Source organism: Felis catus, chromosome D1, assembly GCF_018350175.1.
Source record: "Felis catus isolate Fca126 chromosome D1, F.catus_Fca126_mat1.0, whole genome shotgun sequence".
NCBI classification, from domain to species: Eukaryota; Metazoa; Chordata; class Mammalia; order Carnivora; family Felidae; genus Felis; species Felis catus.
In genome coordinates, this window is record NC_058377.1 from 19,656,100 (window position 1) to 19,674,218 (window position 18,119).

General features: G+C 40.9%; 1 long non-coding RNA gene across 1 annotated transcript; it reads right to left on the minus strand.

Moving 5' to 3' along the window:
• Nucleotides 1-960: 960 nt before the first annotated feature.
• Nucleotides 961-11,074, minus strand: LOC123380374. Its single transcript, XR_006586058.1, has 2 exons — nucleotides 10,134-11,074; nucleotides 961-1,782 (listed from the first exon to the last, which is right to left on the minus strand). It is a non-coding gene; the product is annotated as an uncharacterized LOC123380374 (long non-coding RNA).
• Nucleotides 11,075-18,119: the final 7,045 nt, after the last annotated feature.

Here is an 18,119-nt window from a genome sequence, read left to right on the forward strand (position 1 = left end):
AACTACAGCTGACCCTTGAACAACACAAGTTTGAACTGCACAGGTCCACTTACATGCAGATTTTTTTTACTGTAAATGTACTTTCTCTTCCTTATGATTTTCTCTTTTTTTAATATTTATTTTTTGAGAGAGCGAGCGCACGAGCAGGGGAGAGATGAAGAGAGAGAATCCTAACCAGGCTCAATGCTGTCAGCACTGAGCCCAACGCAGGGCTCCATCTCACCAACTGTGAGATCATGACCTGAGCCAAAATCAAGAGTCAGACGCTTAACCGGCTGAGCCACCCAAGTGCCTCTCGTTGTGATTTTTTTAACAGTACATTTTCCCGATCTTATTGTAAGAATACAATATATAATACATATAGCATACAAAATATGCGTCAATTAACTCTTTCTGTTCTCAGTAAGGCTTCCAGTCAATGGTAGGCTATTAGTAGTTAAGGTTTGGGGAGTCAAAACTTATACCCAGATTCTTGACTTTGCAGGAGTTGGTCCCCCTGACCCCTAGGTTGTTCAAGGGTCAACTGTATTGTATTTTCATACAATGAAAATACCACCCAGCAATAAAAAGAAGCAAATTACCAAGACATGAAACAATACGGATAAATCTCGAAAGCATAGGTTATGGGAAAGAAGCCAGATTTGATTTATATAACATTTTGGAAAATACAAAACTAAAGTGATAGCACTGAGGTCATGGACTGGGGACAGGAATGGAAGCAGGAGATTTACTGCAAAGGAGAATAAGGAAACTTTTAGGGGATTTGGAAATGTTCTATATCTTAGCTGTGATGATGGTTACATAACCGTAAACGTGTCAAAACTCATTTAACTGTATACTTAAAAAGAGCGAGTTTTATTTTATGTAAATTGTACTTCAATAAAATTGACTTAAAAACAGACGGCCTGAAATAACCAAGCAATAAGCTGGAAATGTATTTGAGCCAGATACAAACTTAAATACTGTTAAAGATCTATTCATTTCTCCTCTCTGGTCACAAAATAAAAGCAAGTTATCAGAGCAACCTCACACATTTTTCAGAAGTTAATTTGTTGCAAAACTTTCCATTTTACATAGCCCTGCATGCTGGGCATATCTGTGCATTAATTAAAATCCTTCCCTTCCCTCCTAAGCGAGCTGACCTCCTCCTGCTCCCGAAGCTAAGAGATCCAAGAACACAGATGCTTACTCACAGCTAACCTATTCGGAGCTATATTCATTCTCCTCTTTCCAGACGTGGGCATCATCCCAGAAAAGTACACAAAGAGGGAAATATAATGAGGGCTTGACTTCACTTCCACCCGATCCACTATCTGCTTTCTTCTACAGAGCCGCTGACTGACTCTTACTGGTACAGTTTCTCAATCCTGTCTACAAAACCTTGGCATATCTCACGGCAGTCGGTCATATAGTTCAGAGTAGGGAACCATTTTTCTTTAATGGATCATTGACCCAAATTAAAAATCAGTTATAGACCAGACACCAAATAGGTCTCCTGATGGAGGTGAACCTTGAGCCAAATTCTGAAGGAAGATTGGAACATGAGTTGGCAGGGAGAAAATGGAAAGCAATCATCTAAAGCAAGGGACCCAGAAGAGAACAGTGAACAGGTCTGTCTGACTGGCTGAATGGGAATCTTCTCTTGGAAAATGTAGCCGTGTCCCGCAGAGGCCATTCGTCCATGAAAAGCACAGATTTTCAATGCCTCCAATCTCCCCTCTTTTCAAGCTTTTCAACATGGCCAAGCTGCTTTATCCCCAAACACTTATGCATTTTCCTTCCCTATAAAAAAAAAAAAAAAAAAAAATCACTTCCCTGCACGATAAGGTTGAATGGTTCATCCTGACATGCAGTAATGTTTCAATCTGCTCCCAACCTGCCTCTCCACCCAAATCTTTCAATAACAACTACTTTTCATAAACACGCCGCTCTAGCCAAAATCGACAATGTTTCATTTAGGAAGGTGTCAAATGAATTGCCATTTCCACGCCTTTGCTAAAACATACACTCCTTAGGCAGAATGCTTCCTTTCTTGTCTATAGTTTTTGTGTGCTGACCTTCCTTAAAGAACTCAGCAAGTCCCCCAAGAAAAGTCACTATTTTGGGTGCTTGACCTGTGCTATCTCATCCAGTCTCCACACCTATAATATGTGTAAGAATCTCACTATTCTCTAGTTATGAAAATTAAGGCAAGGAGTTGAGTCACTTGCTTAAGGACAAGCAGTTAAAAAGATCCAGAAAAGGGTTCACAAGCAAATCATTTTTTTTAATAAATTTTTCCTTTCTGTTTATTTTTCAGAGAGAGAGAGAGAGAGAGAGAGAGAGTGGGGGAAGGGCAGAGAGAGACGGAGACGCAGAATCCGAAGCAGGCTCCAAGCTCTGAGCTGCCAGCACAGAGCCCGACACGGGGCTCAAACTCATGAACCCTGAGATCATGACCTGAGCCAAAGTCAGACGCTTAACCGACTGAGCCACCCAGGCACCCCAACAAATCTTAACTATATCAAAGTCCTGCTATTCTATATAGTAGTCTGTGCCTCTGAATGGATTCTGAACATGCGCACATTCCTTTGCGGTGATGAGCGTGTGTTCGTGTAATCTTCCAAATACGATGGGCAGATACACAGATATCCTAGTACAACATACAGAAATATATTTGATGAATGGTCTTCCTTCATTCCTACCAACCATTTAGAAAGTCATTATTTCTGCAGAAGGTTCTTCACTGGTAAAAACACATACGTATTAAGGACTGACGGAACACAGTCTTCCAAAGGATTCCAGAAATAATTACTTTTCAAAAACAGATCTTGTGTTTGTGTCCACCAAAGACATGTATAAGAATGTTTATAACAGGTTTGTTTGTAGTAGTCAAAACCTGGAAACAATGCCAACAACCATCAACAGTGGAAAAAATAAGGAAATTAAAAGTGTGGGGTATTTATACAATGAAATATCACGCAACAAAAGACACTCCTGATGTGTGCAACAATAAAAATGAATCTCACGGCCAACAGACACATGAAAAGACGCTCAACATCATTAATCGTCAGGGAAATACAAATCGAAACCACAATGAAGTATCACCATACACCAGTTAGAAGGGCGAAAATCAAAATGACAAGAAATTAACAAGTGTTGGCGAGGATGCTGGAGAAAAAGGAACCCTCACGCACTGTTGGTGAGGACGTAAATTGGTACCGCCACTGTGGGAAAGCAATATGGAGGTTCCTCACAAAGTTAAAAATATGAATACTGTATGATCTAATAATGCCACTATTGGGCATTTACCCAAAGAAAAGGAAAACGGTAATTCAAAAAAATGCATGCGCCCCTATGTTTATTACAACATTATTTACAATAGCCAAGATAGGGAAGCAACCTAAGTGTCCATCAATAGAAGTATGGAAAAAGAAAATGTGATACATACATACACAATCGAAGATTACCATTGCAACCATAAAAAAAAAGAAAAAAAAAAAAGCATGAGATCGTGCCATTTGTGACAACATGGATTGACCTGGAGTGTATCATGCTGAATGAAATCAGTCAGACTGAGAAAGACAAATACCATATAATTTCACTCATAAGTGGAATCTAAAACAAATAAACAAAAAGCAGAGTCTGAACTGTAAATGCAGGGAAAAACTAAGGGTTGCCAAGGGGAAGGGAGGTGGAGGGCTAAGAAAAATGGGTGAAGGGAAGACACAGGCTTCTAGTTCTGGAGTAAGTCACAGGAATAAAAGGCACAGCGTAAAGAATACAGTCAATGACACTGCAATATCAACACAACGGGACAGATGGCAGATATACTTGTGATGAACACAGCATAATGCAGAAACTTGTCAAATCACCAAACTACACATCTGAAACTAATACAATATTGTGTGTCAATCAGGTTCACAAAATAAAATAAAAATAATAGAAATAAAACATAAAAGTTCTCTAGACTCTCAAAAAAAGGAAGAATAGGGGCGCCTGGGTGGCGCAGTCGGTTAAGCGTCCGACTTCAGCCGGGTCACGATCTCGCGGTCCAGGAGTTCGAGCCCCGCATCAGGCTCTGGGCTGATGGCTCAGAGCCTGGAGCCTGTTTCCGATTCTGTGTCTCCCTCTCTCTCTGCCCCTCCCCCGTTCATGCTCTGTCTCTCTCTGTCCCCAAAATAAATAAACGTTGAAAAAAAAATTAAAAAAAGGAAGAATAAAGAAAGAGAAAAGAATCTCACAGACACAATATCGAGTGAAAGTATTCAAACCTGAAGGGGATACACTACAGGTAAAAGCCATAATGGAATGACAGAGATTAAATTTACCCTCCCCCCTTAAACAATTAGAAAAATGATTAGGGATCACTGAAGACCTATAGAGGGGCACACGCAAGTCTTTGAGTGCCGATCTGCAAACATGAGGGAGGAAACTGCCGGAGGCCAAATGAAGAACCAGAAATCAGTAGGCAGAACAATTCTTAAAGCTCATATGAGACTGGAAATAGTTTATTTTCCAACTAGCCCAAGGGAAAAGAACTCCTAATACCAGAGCAACAAGTAGAATCCTCAAAAGGATGTTGCCTCAGTAGTGGGGTCAGATTAGCCTAAACATGTGACTCCTTAGAACCTGCCCTAACAAAACTTAAAATCATTCCTACTTCATTCCAAGTAATTTATATGCATCTTAGAGCAAAGCCTCAATCTTTAAAGGAATACAACAAAATCCAGCTTATGAAAGCTTAAGAAAGAAATTGAAGAAGACACAAAAAATGGAAAAATATTCCATGCTCACAGAATGGAACAAATACTGTTAAAATGTTTATACTACCCAAAGCAATCTACATATTCAATGCAATCCCTATCAAAATAACACCAGCATTCTTCACAGAGCTAGAACAAACAATCCTAAAAGTTGTATGGAACTAGAAAAGACCCTGAGTAGCCAAAGCAATCTTGAAAAAGAAAACCAAAGCTGCAGACATCACAATCCCAGACTTTAAGATGTATTACAAAGCCGTAATCATCAAGACAGTATGGTACCGGCACAAAAACAGACACTCAGATCCATGGAACAGAATAGAGAACCCAGAAATGGACCCACCAATGTATGGCCAACTAATCTTTGACAAAGCAGGAGAGGATATCCAATGGAATAAAGACAGTCTCTTCAGCAAGTGGTCCTGGGAAAACCGGACAGCGACATGCAGAAAAATGAACCTGGACCACTTTCTTACACCATACACAAAAAGAAACTCAAAATGGAGGAAAGACCTTACATTTAGGCAAAAATGAACTCCTGGGACCTCATCAAGATAAAAAGCTTCTGCACAGCGAAGGAAACAATCGGCAAAACTAAAAGGCAACCGACAGAATGGGAGATGTTTGCAAACGACATATCAGATAAAGGGTCAGTATCCAAAATCTATAAAGAACTTACCAAACTCAACACCCAAAAAACAAATAATCTAGTGAAGAAATGGGCAAAAGTCACGCATAGACACTTCTCCAAAAAAGACATCCGGATGGCCAACTGACACAGGAAAAAATGCTCAACATCACTCATCACCAGGGAAATACAAATCGAAACCACAATGAGATACCACCTCACACCTGTCAGAACGGCTAACATGAACAACACAGGCAACAACAGATGCTGGCAAGGATGCGGAGAAAGAGGATCCCTTTTGCACTGCTGGTGAGAATGCAAACTGGTGCAGCCACTCTGGAAAACAGCATGGAGTTTCCTCAAAAAATTAAAAATAGAACTACCTTACGACCCAGCAATTGCACTACTAGGTATTTATCCAAGGGATACGGGTGTGCTGTTTCGAAGGGACACATGCACCCCAATGTTTATAGCATCACTATCAACAATAGCCAAAGTATGGAAAGAGCCCAAATGTCCATCAACAGATGAATGGATAAAGAAGATGTGGTACATATATACAATGGAGTATTACTTGGCAATCAAAAAGAATGAAATCTGACCATAAGCAACTACGTGGATGGAACTGGAGGGTATTATGCTAAGCAAAATTAGTCAAAGAAAGACAAATACCGTATGACTTCACTCATATGAGGAATTTAAGATACAAAACAGATGAACATAAGGGAAGGGAAGCAAAAATAATATGAAAACAAGGAGGGGGACAAACCATAAGAGACTCTTAAATACAGAGAACAAACTGAGGGTCGCTGGAGAGGTTGTGGGAGCGGGGATGGGCTAAATGGTAAGGTGCATTAAGGAAGACACTTGTTGGGATAAGCACTGGTTGTTATATATAGGGGATGAATCACTGGGATCTACTCTTGAAATCATTATTGCACTATATAGTAACTAACTTGGATATAAATTAAAAAATAAACAAATTTTAAAAATGGAAAAATAAAATAAAATAAAATAAAATAAAATAAAATAAAATACTGAATGAAAAGAACTATTCATCTAAAATTCTATTTTAGGGGGTGCCTGGGTGGCTCAGTCGGTTAAGCGTCCGACTTCGACTCAGGTCATGATCTCACAGTCTGTGAGTTCGAGTCCCATGTTGGGCTCTGTACTGACAGCTTAGAGCCTGGAGCCTACCTCAGATTCTGTGTCTCCCTCTCTCTCTCTCCCCCCCTCCCCCACTCACTTTCTGTCTCTCTTTCAAAAATTAATAAATGTTAAAAAAATAAAATAAAATTCTATTTTTGGCAAAACTACCATTCACAAATGAAGACAAAATAAAAACTTTTTCGAACAAACAAAACTGAGTTAATTCATTGCCAGCAGACCTGCATTACAAGAAATTTCGGTAGAAATTCTTTGGGCAGAAGGAAAACAATACCAGACAGAAACTGGGCTCTATACACAAAGGAACAGAAGACACCACAAATGGTTAAGTATGTCTGCAAATAAAAAAGACCCATTTAAAAATCATTTTCTAAACTTCTTTAAAAGATAACTGATTGTAAAGTAAAAGTAATAACAACATATTAAGGGGTTTATAACATTGTCAGAAGTAAAATGACACAGAATAGGAGGAGAAATTGAAGCATACTGGACTAAGGGTTTTATATTATACATGAACTAGTTTAATGTTATTTAAAAGTAGACTTAGTAAATTAAATATTAAAATACACTGTAGAGGGGCATCTGGGTGGCTCAGTTGGTTGAGCCTTTCGGGTCATGATCTCATGGTTCATGGGTTCAAGCCCCACACTGCGCTCTGTGCTGACAGCTCAGAGCCTGGAGCCTGCTTTGGATTCTGTGACTCCCTCTCTCTCTGCCCCTCCCCAGCTCACAAATAAATAAATGTTAAAAAAATAAATAAATGTTAAAAAAAATAAAAATAAAATAAAATACACTGGAGAAAAACTAATAGAAAGGGAAGTATAGGTGATAAGTCAATAATAGAGATAAAATGTAAAACAAAATCATAAAGAATAATCACAAACACTAGCATAGAAGAGAAAAAGTATGAAAGAGGAGATGATATGAATAAAGAACAAGAAGCAAGATGATAAATTTAAACCTCGAAGAGTACACACTATAATAAAATGTTAATGGTAGAATTTGGGTGTAAATATATGGATGTACACTGGAAAATTATTTCCACTTTGGTGTATATTTAAAATTTCTGTTAATAAAATGTTGGGGAAATGTATTTGGACCAAAAGAATAAGAATACACACATACACACACACACATATAAATATAAAATATTAAACAAAAGTATGTAAATATTAAATGTAAATTAAATATTAAAAGTATGTAAATATATATATATATATATATATATATATAATATATATATATATATATATATATATATATATATATATATGCCTGGCTCAGTCACTGGAACGTGTGGCTGTTGACCTTGGGGTTGTAAGTTAAAGCCCCACAATGGGAGTAGAGATTATTTAAAAATAAAATCTTTAGGGGTTCCTGGGTGACTCAGTCAGTTAAGCGTCCGACTTTGGCTCAGGTCATGACCTCATAGTTTGTGGGTTCGAGCCCCAAGTCAGGCCCTGTGCTGACAGCTCAGAGCCTGGAGCCTGTTTCGGATTCTTTGTCTCCCTCTCTCTCTGCCCCTCTCCTGCTCACACTCTGTCTCTCTCTGTCAAAAATAAACATTTAAAAAAATTATAAATAAATAATACAATATTTAAATGTGTGTGTGTGTGTGTGTGTGTGTGTGTGTGTGTGTGTGTGTGTAGATTATGATCCAATTATCATGAAGTTCAAAACAGGCAAAAATAATCCATGTGGATCGGGTCAAAACAGTGGTCATCCTTGGTTATGGTCTGGAAAAGAGCTTTCTAGAGCAGTTTTGCAATGCTGGAAATGTTCTGTGAGCTTGATCTTGGCGTTGGTGGTGGCGTGGGTGTGGATGTGGGGGGGGGGGTGTGCGCACAAAAATTCACCATTAGATTTTTACAGGATGTGAATTATTCCTCAGTTTTATAAAATCGTACCAGGTAAGTTCAGAGATCATTACTGATTTTTAAAAACCGTTATTTTTCCTTACATGAGACAATAAATTCCTTCTCCCATTCATTAAGATAATAAAATCAAATCTGAAGAATTTAGTGACAGGTTAGCTTTTATATTTTAGAGGGTTTGGGGTCTAAATTATTCAGAATCTTGTAGCTTCACAGTTTCAAGCTGGCACACAAGGGTCTTAAACACCATCGTAATTCAGATTTCTGTACTTGACACCTTTATGTTTTGAATGTTTATTTTGAGAACGAGTGTGTGTGAGCTGGGGAGCGGCAGAGAGAGGGGGAAACAGAGAATCCCACGCAGCCTCTGAGCTGCCACCACAGAACCCAATGGGGGGACTCTATCTCAAGGTCCATGAGATCATGACCTGAGTGAAAACCAAGAGTCAGAGGCTCAACTGACCGAGCCACCCACGTGCCCCACCATTACATGAAAAATCTTAAGTCTAGAAGCAAGTTCACGATCTCAAAGTACCCTACTAGTTCCCTCCCCCAATTCCATTTCATTATTGTTCCATTTTTGTCATAGTATCACTAATCTAATTGTTACCCACTTGAAAAATCATCTTTGAGTTTTCCTGTCTCTAACTCACCAAAACGTTCTATCCTACCTCTTTCGTATCTCTGATTTATGTCCTTTTGGCCATCATCCTATCAGCTTATTGAAATAAACTTTTAACTAGTATCCTAGCTCCAGTCTTTCTCCTTGTTATCACACCACAGATAAATCTCGCCTCTGTGTTCATGGCACTCCCTGCTACCAATGCTTCAGATGGTCACCGTCCTCTGTAGGATAAAATTCAAACTCTTAATATGACATTCAAGACCTTCTGTGCCATGCCAATCTTTCTTTCCAACCTAATCTCCCAGAGGTCTTCAACTGGCCCCTAGCACTCGGCTAGACTAATTACTAATTAAATGCGCCCTGCAGATTCCTCCCCCCAGACCTTTGCTCACATTGTGATCTCTGCCTAGGATGTCCTTCCTTTTCATTATACTCAAATGGACATTCACAATCTCCCCCGAGGCATTTCTAGAACCAAAAAACAGCCTTCTCTTTGAAATGCTTTTGTCATTCTCTGTATCACTCACCGCGGAGTAATTCTAGGTTACGTTTGTACGTGTCCACCTTTGGTGTCCACAAGCCAAAGAGGACAAGAGCCAGGTTGAGATCTTGCACGCTCCTACGATAAACACGAGGACATTTTGCAAGGGGAATGGTTCACGTGTGACACCTCAATTACAAAATGGGAAAATGGCTGTGAAGTCATCTGTCCAGATTCAGCAAAGCCCGATTCACAACTGCATCTCCAAACCGCGTTTCTAAAACTGTTATGTGTCCGTTCGTCTAAAGCTTGGACAGGAAGACCACACACTGTCATTATTCAGAGGCACTCAGGTGCCAGGGTATTTTTACTCAATTGAAAGTTAGGAGTTAGAAGGCGTGGACTCCGGTCCTATTTCTGTCACTCGCCGGCTAGGTAATCTTGAATCAGACCCTCTTCCCCTCATCTTCTACACTGGCAAAAAGAGAAATCTGGACTAGATGAGTTCTAATTCTCCTCTAGTTCTGAAATCATACTGGGCTTGGTCGTTTATTTACTTTGTAAATTTCATATTACCCTCATTTAGCAAGAGTTAGGGGCAGGCAAAGAAACCTACATGTATTGAGCACCCAGATCGTCTTGATGAATCCTGGCCACAGCCCTCTGAAGTCGCTGTTGTCATTCAGGCTCTGAGAGTTTGAGTGATTTGTCTGACAAGTTCTGACAGCAACCAAGAGACAGTTAAGAGTTGATTCCCACAATCTCCAAATTGATCGACCCCAAAGCCAAGTCTTTTTCTCTTACTTAGTGGCCCAATCGACACCTGTTCAAAAAAAACGAACAGATGAATAAATCAGAAACACTGGCCCAGGATACACGCTGACAGTTATCTACACTGCACTTAAATGATAGTCATGCTATCTAATGTTCTCTTTAGGATTCGTGCCCAAGCCCCACATCCACATCAAAGTAATATGTTCTTTCTACCCCACCTCATGAACTTTCGATTCTTCCAACAATCTCCTTTGGATGAGATTTAAGACTTAGCTTTCCGCTCAATTCAGTGACACAGCTGGGTGTATGATGGCAAACGGAAGGGTGTGTACGTTAATGACCTACTCTCAGTAAAAGATGTACTTTTGAATTATTTTCTAGGAGTGGTGGTGGTTGATCTGCCTTGACCCATTCACAAACTCTTGCCCCGTCCCCAGTGTCCAATTATTGCACCTGCAAGATGGCTCTGCCGATTGGAATGCCTTCCTAATTGTGGAAGTAAAGGTAAAGGTAACCAGTCTACAGGGGGACAGAACCCAGGAGTCTAGCCTCATTAGCACCAAACGCTAAACAATTGTTTTAGCCATTCCAAGTTCGTATCAGTTATTCTTCCATACCAAGTTAATTTTTTGATTGTTAATGAAAGAGCTTCAGTCTCGATTAAGAATTAAATTAGGCTCTGTTTGTGGCGCCTGGGTGGCTCAGTCAGTTGAGTGCCCGACTTTGGCTCAGGTCACGATCTCACAGTCTGAGTTCGAGCCCCACATCGGGCTCTGTGCTGACGGCTTGGGGCCTGGAGCCTGCTTCAGATTCTGTGTCTCCCTCTCTCTCCGCCCCTCCCCTGCTCACACTCTTTCTCTCTCTCAAAAATAAGTAAACATTAAAAAAATAAATTAAAAAAAAAAGAACTAGGCTCTATTTTTGTTATGTTCCATAATAGAAGCTGGAGAGAAATTTTAGAACAAGGGCACCATTTTTTCTTTTTTTCACATTCGTTCACTATTAAAATACCTGGGGTTTCAAAACGCGAGCATTAATATAGTAAGTCTTATTGGTTGCGGGCATGCTGGCAGCGAATCAAAACCCCAGCCAAGTTTTGCAGTTGTAATTTTATTTTGATTTTAATGAGTATCAATTAGGACCAAAAAATAGACAGCCTGGATAAACAATGTGAGGTTGGCTTTAACAAGTAAATTAGATATTTTGCAGGAAAGGAAAGGGAGGGAAATTAAGGGAGACTCCACTTTCTTTCATCCAGCCCCCCTGCTTCTCTCCTGTGGCTATGACTGCAGGCAGCCCTGGCTTTCAGAGTGATATCTATGCTAATGTCTCCAAGAGACCCCCCCCATCCGTTGAGGGATATCAAAGTTGGGAAATTTACACATCTCAGATTGCCTTCCTACATACTAATAGGATCTTCTATTGCCCGTGTTGGGCCTCGGCCTCACTTGCGAAGATCATTTGCCTCTGAATTCTTCAGGGTTTGTAATCCAGAAACCCTTGAGCAATTCCCTCCTTCCCATGTTGTTCCTGAACCCTTACCTCTAAGCCCAGGTTATGTTAAGAAGAAACTCTATAATGGAAGGCATCCAGTGGTATGCTAGTAACTGCTGACAGCTCTCTAAAGAAATGTGTGTGTGTGTGTGTGTGTGTGTGTGTGTGTGTGTGTTTATTAAGAGTTCATTGGATGAAAAGATGCGTAGTGTAGAATTTACAAATGACAAAATATATAATACTCTGAGAGTCCGTTTTCACTCTCAGTACGTTTTCACTGATTTTTGCTGAGCTCTTGTATCCATGGCTGTTAGGAGAGGCGGTCCATTCTGGGCTCCAGACACTCCTAGGTGTCCGTGTTGAGTAAGCCAAATCGTATGACCTAATCATCTTCTGACACGGAGCCATTCTTGTAGTCAGTTATAGGCAATTAAGTAGGTGAAGAGGGTCCATAGTATGAATTTGGGGAGGGAGGGACTGGCTTGCATAGCCTCCAGGTGGCCTTCCTGTTGCCTTATGGCTCCGAGTAGCCAGTTTCAAGCTACCGACACGATGTCACTGAATACAGTTCGGAAAAGGTGAGTGTTACGCCATTATATAGTATTTCTATAATGCAGACACAATAGACCTGAATGACCTCGCAGGCACAGCTAATAGGCAAACACAGTAAAATCATTAAGTGACAAGGAATAGTGCTTATTGTTTTTGTTTTTAACCTAATTCAATATGATTTAATTAATATAATCAGTTGCAAGTTTACATAATTGGTAAGAATGTCCACATCTGACAATCAACAAGCAAAATACCGAGGCGCTTGGGTGGCTCAGTCGGTTAAGCGTCTGACTTCAGCTCAGGTCATGATCTCACAGTTCACAAGTTCGAGCTCCGCGTCAGGCTCTGTGCTCACAGCTCAGAGCCTGGAACCGCTTCAGATTCTATGTCTCCCTGCTCTGTCTCTCCCTCTCTCTCAAAAATAAACACTAAACATTTTTTTAATTTGAAAACAAAATATTAAAAAAAACAAGCCAAACACTTGAAAATGTTAACCGTCATCTCTTATGAGCCAGCCCAGCACATCACTGAATACATCTCAGCTTTGTTGCCAAGTGCCCATCCACTTCTTAGTAACACTGCAGACCTGAGGGCTCTGAAAATCAGATAGTGAGGGAGTGTCCCAGAAACTGAAGGGACTAGCCTGCCCCTTTCCCATACAGAACATTTACCCTCTGCAAATACTTGCTATCACTCAAATCATTGTGTAGTAGATCTTGTGCAGGTGCGGGCTTCCAACCTCAATGTTTCATACGCCGTTGAATCACCAAATCAGAAACTTAACTAAACAGAATCCAGATCAAAGCAGAGAAGTAATAAGCGAAGTTTCCAAACTTGGAATGGGGGAAGGAATACGCCATCGGTTCCTTAGCCTGAACTGTTCTCTAGGTTTGAGCAAACTTAGGTCCTGACCCACGGTTTCCAGGGTTTCTAGGACAAGACCAGGGACTTCCTGGCTCACTTACCTAAGTTCATCAGTTAACCTGCCCCTTATGAAACCTAATTCAAGTTCGTCTATTCACAGTCCCATGTCCATTTTGGGTTGTTTGGCTTTGAGAAACAACAAGTAAACTAGATATTCCGCAGGAAAGGGAAAGGGAACCTGGAATCCTAATTAGTGATGATCAGATAACATCCACCCATATCCCTTTTATCAAAGCCCATAAATACTGTTTTTGCATCAGATCCCTCTGGTGTCAAATACCAGGACTGCACCGGGAAACCTTCTCCTGTGCTGTTGATGTCTTATGAAAAAAAAAAAGAAACAGAATACAAACAAAAACACTTAAATGTCTGGTTTCCAAAATAATAATGTAGTCTCTTCATAGGAATCCATAATCAAATGTCATATATATATATATATACACATATATATATACACATATATATATATACATACACATATGTGTATATGTGTGTAGCAATGTAACATAGGAAGTATAAACGTGAAATTTTTATTCACTCACTTTTATAGATCATGTCTGGTATATTTTTAAGCCAAGCTGTCTTTTCTCTCATGTGACTAAGCCAGGTCAAAGCGCATTTTTGATTATGGAGGTCTTTTTTTTTTTAATTTTTTTAATGTTTATTTATTTTTGAAAGAGAGAGAAAGAGAGAGCATGAGCGGCGGAGGGAGAGGGAGGGAGACACAGAATTGGAAGCAGGCTCCAGGCTCTGAGCTGTCAGCACAGAGCCTGATGCAGGTTTCGAACTCACAGACTGCGAGATCATGACCTGAGCCGAAGTCCGACGCTCAACCGACTGAGCCACCCAGGCGCCCCAATTATGGAAGTCTTGACTGAGTGCTGAATATATGTACTCATATGTGTAGAAACATATTTTTTTAAATATACGAAATTCATTGTCAAATTGGTTTCCATACAACACCCAGTGCCCATCCCAAAAGATGCCCTCTTCAATACCCATCTCCCACCCCCCATCAGCCCTCACTTTGTTCTCATTTTTTAAGAGTCTCTTATGCTTTGGCTCTCTCCCACTCTAACCTCTCTTTTTTTTTTCCTTCCCCTCCCCCATGGGTTCCTATTAAGTTTCTCAGGATCCACATAAGAGTGAAACCATATGGTATCTGTCTTTCTCTGTATGGCTTATTTCACTTAACATCACAGTCTCCAGTTCCATCCACGTTGCTACAAAAGGCCATATTTCATTCTTTCTCATTGCCACATAGTACTCCATTGTGTATATAAACCACAATTTCTTTATCCATTCATCAGTTGATGGACATTTAGGCCTTTTCCACAATTTGGCTATTGTTGAGAGTGCTGCTATAAACATTGGGGTACAAGTGCCCCTCTGCATCAGCACTTCTGTATCCCTTGGGTAAATTCCTAGCAGTGCTACTGCTGGGTCATAGGGTAGGTCTATTTTTACTTTTTTGAGGAACCTCCACACTGTTTTCCAGAGTGGCTGCACCAGTTTGCATTCCCACCAACAGCGCAAGAGGGTTCCTGTAGAAACATATTTTAAATCACTCCAGCCAAGCTGATCCTCTAGACCAATGGTTCTCAACATATTAGGTTCACATAAAGAAGTTTTAAAAATTTTGATGCCCACCTGAAACTAACGTAACACTGTATGTTCATTATACTTGAATTCTAAAAAACAGTGAATTAAAAAAATTCTGATGCCCATACCAGACCTTAGTCTAATTAAATCTCTGTAGTTTTTAAAGTTTCACTATGAAGTCACATTTAAAAATGACCGCCCTGGATAATCAATGAATTTGTGTTAACAGTTTGGTGTTTGACCTCTCCCACCCTTTCTTCTATGCTCATACAATCATATACAAACACATTCTAATATATAGTTTGGGTCAATCAACAAATAGCATATTACTATGCACAGTATATCCAATACTTGCCATTTGGATCTAACAATTTACCGTGGACATCCCTCTAGGTCAATGCACATAGTTCTAACTCACAGAAAAATTGTGTTAGAGGCGTGGCATACTAAAAATTGTATTTTGAGACTAATAATATGGTGGTGTTATGTAGGAGGAGTTGAAGAACAAAAAGGTCAAAGATCTCTTAATAGAAGTCTAACAAAATAATTCAGAAACGAGAATCAAGGTCTCCAACTAGAGAGGTGGCAATATGGATAGGAAGAGACGGACCAACGTAAGTAAGAATTATCAGGAAGAGGGGCACCTGAGTGGCTCAGATGGTTAAGCGTCTGACTTCAGCTCAGGTCATGGTCTCCTGGTCCATGAGTTCGAGCCCCAGGTCGAGCTCTGTGCTGATAGCTCAGAGCCTGGAGCCTGCTTCAGATTCTGTCTCCCTCTCTCTCTGCCCCTCCCTGCTCGCACTCTGCCTCTCTCTCTCTCTCTCTCTCTCAAAAATAAAATAAAACATAAAAAAAAAAAAAAAACAAGAAAGGGAGGTGTCCAGGTGGCTCAGTTGGGTTAAGTGTCCAAATTCAGCTCAGGTCATGATCTCACTGTCTGTGGGTTCAAGCCCCACGTCAGGCTCTGTGCTGATAGGTCAGAGCCTGGAGCCTGCTTCGGGTTCTGGGTCTCCCTCTCTCTCTACCCCTCCTCCACTCTCATTCTCTCTCTATTAAAAATAAATAAACATAAAAAAATAAAAAAAACAAAACAAAACAGAATTACCAGGAAGAAAGAACCGCTGTCTTTTTTTTTTTTTCAAAGTTTTTTTTTTGTTTTTTGTTTTTTTTTTGGGACAGAGAGAGACAGAGCATGAATGGGGGAGGGGCAGAGAGAGAGGGAGACACAGAATCAGAAGCAGACTCCAGGCTCCGAGCCATCAGCCCAGAGCCTGATGCGGGGCTCGAACTCACGGACCGTGAGATCGTGACCTGGCTGAAGTCGGACGCTTAACCGACTGCGCCACCCAGGCACCCCTGAACCGCTGTCTTTAATAAATGGTACAGGATATAGGGAAGTGGGAAAAATCAAGAGCAGTTCCAGGGCTTAAGCTTGGAAGCCTAAAAGAATAATTCAGAAGAAAAATGATTAGGAGGGCAAAGTAAATGAGGAAAAACTGACTCAATTCAATTGTATACGATCCTCACAGCCTGCCCTATGGATTTCAGACTTGCCTGGCTAGCCCCCACAATCAAGTACACCAATTCTTTGCAATAAACTTCTTTTTCTTGAAGTTTATTTATCTATTTTTTGGAGAGAGAGGTGGGGGGAGAGAGAACAAGTTGGGGAGGGGCAGAGAGAGAAAGAGAGAGGATCCCTAGCAGGCTCCGCGCTGTCAGCACAGAGCCCAACGTGGGGCTCCAAACTCACGAACTGTGAGATCACGACCTGAGCCAAAATCCAGAGTCGGACACTTAATCAACTGAGTCACCCAGGCACCCCTGCAATAAATGTCTTACCGTATACCTCCTACCAATCTGTTTCTCTGCTCAGCCCTGACGAATGCGGTGGTCTTCATTTATGCCGTAAAATAGGCAGGAAAGGAGAGGGAGAAAGGAGAGAGGGAAAGAGAAAGAATGAGGAAGAGGTACTGAGAACCTGGGAAGGACGGGATTACTTTGGGACAGCCGCTGAGAGAGTCCCCAATAAATAAAACATAAGCTGTGTGTTCATCCTGTCTCCCCGTTTGTACAATTACATCACTAGGGGCCAAGCCTGAATATTGCGGATTTCTTTTGACATCTTCCATGACACCTGGCACACTGCCCCTAAATTGGAATATATTGGTTACTTCACTGATTCCTTCCTTGGAAACCTATCAATACGTTTCCTCACTTCCGTTCTTTTGACCCATCTTTTAAGAAAGGTAGTAGATGAGGGGCGCCTGGGTGGCGCAGTCGGTTAAAGCGTCCGACTTCAGCCAGGTCACGATCTCGCGGTCCGTGAGTTCGAGCCCCGTGTCGGGCTCTGGGCTGATGGCTCAGAGCCTGGAGCCTGCTTCCGATTCTGTGTCTCCCTCTCTCTCTGCCCCTCCCCCGTTCATGCTCTGTCTCTCTCTGTCCCAAAAATAAATAAACGTTGAAAAAAAAATTTAAAAAAAAAAAAAAAAAAAGAAAGGTAGTAGATGAAAGGCTTACTGAGACCAATTACATGTCTTTATGGTCACAGATCAAGGGGATCCTATGACTTTCTCCAATTGTTTCAGAACTCGGACTTAAAAAAAATAAGAGGGGGCTGTTATTTATTGAGTGTCCCATTATCCAACAATATGGTTCCTAGCAACCCTGTAAGAATCCCATCTAGACTCTTGACTACCTAGTGTAAGTAGATATAACGATATAACCAAGGTGCTGCCCAGATCTATCAGGGCACGATCTCCATCTGTCATTGTCTTATACATGGATGATGAAGAGCTTCTTGTCTATAATTAAATAAAAATTATCGTGGACACCTGCTGATCTTGCTTTCCCCACACTCTCCTGCATTTCTTCTAGTCACACTAATCCACGGGGGTGGGCATAAGACTTCAGCTAAGCAACCAACTTAATACCTCCTCCCCCGGTCCAAGAGGAGGACCTAAGACCAAAGGCAGCCAATCAGAACTCCTGGAATTGTTCACCCTTTGAGGCGGGAGAGTGAAAACTCTTTTCTTTCTATACAGTGATGAGTCTTGAGCCCAGAGCTAAGGCGACCATGCACCATCCATTGAGAAAGTCTGCCTCCAAGGGGAGAGAACCAGCCAACATGTCGAGAAAATCAGACCAGGGATGGAGGAGGCCCACCCGCAGTGCTGTGTCCTTGTCTGAATTGTCCCCAAGCGGCACCTAGTCCTTCCTGGTGATGTCATCCAATAGAGGCGCCAAACAAAAGTATTTA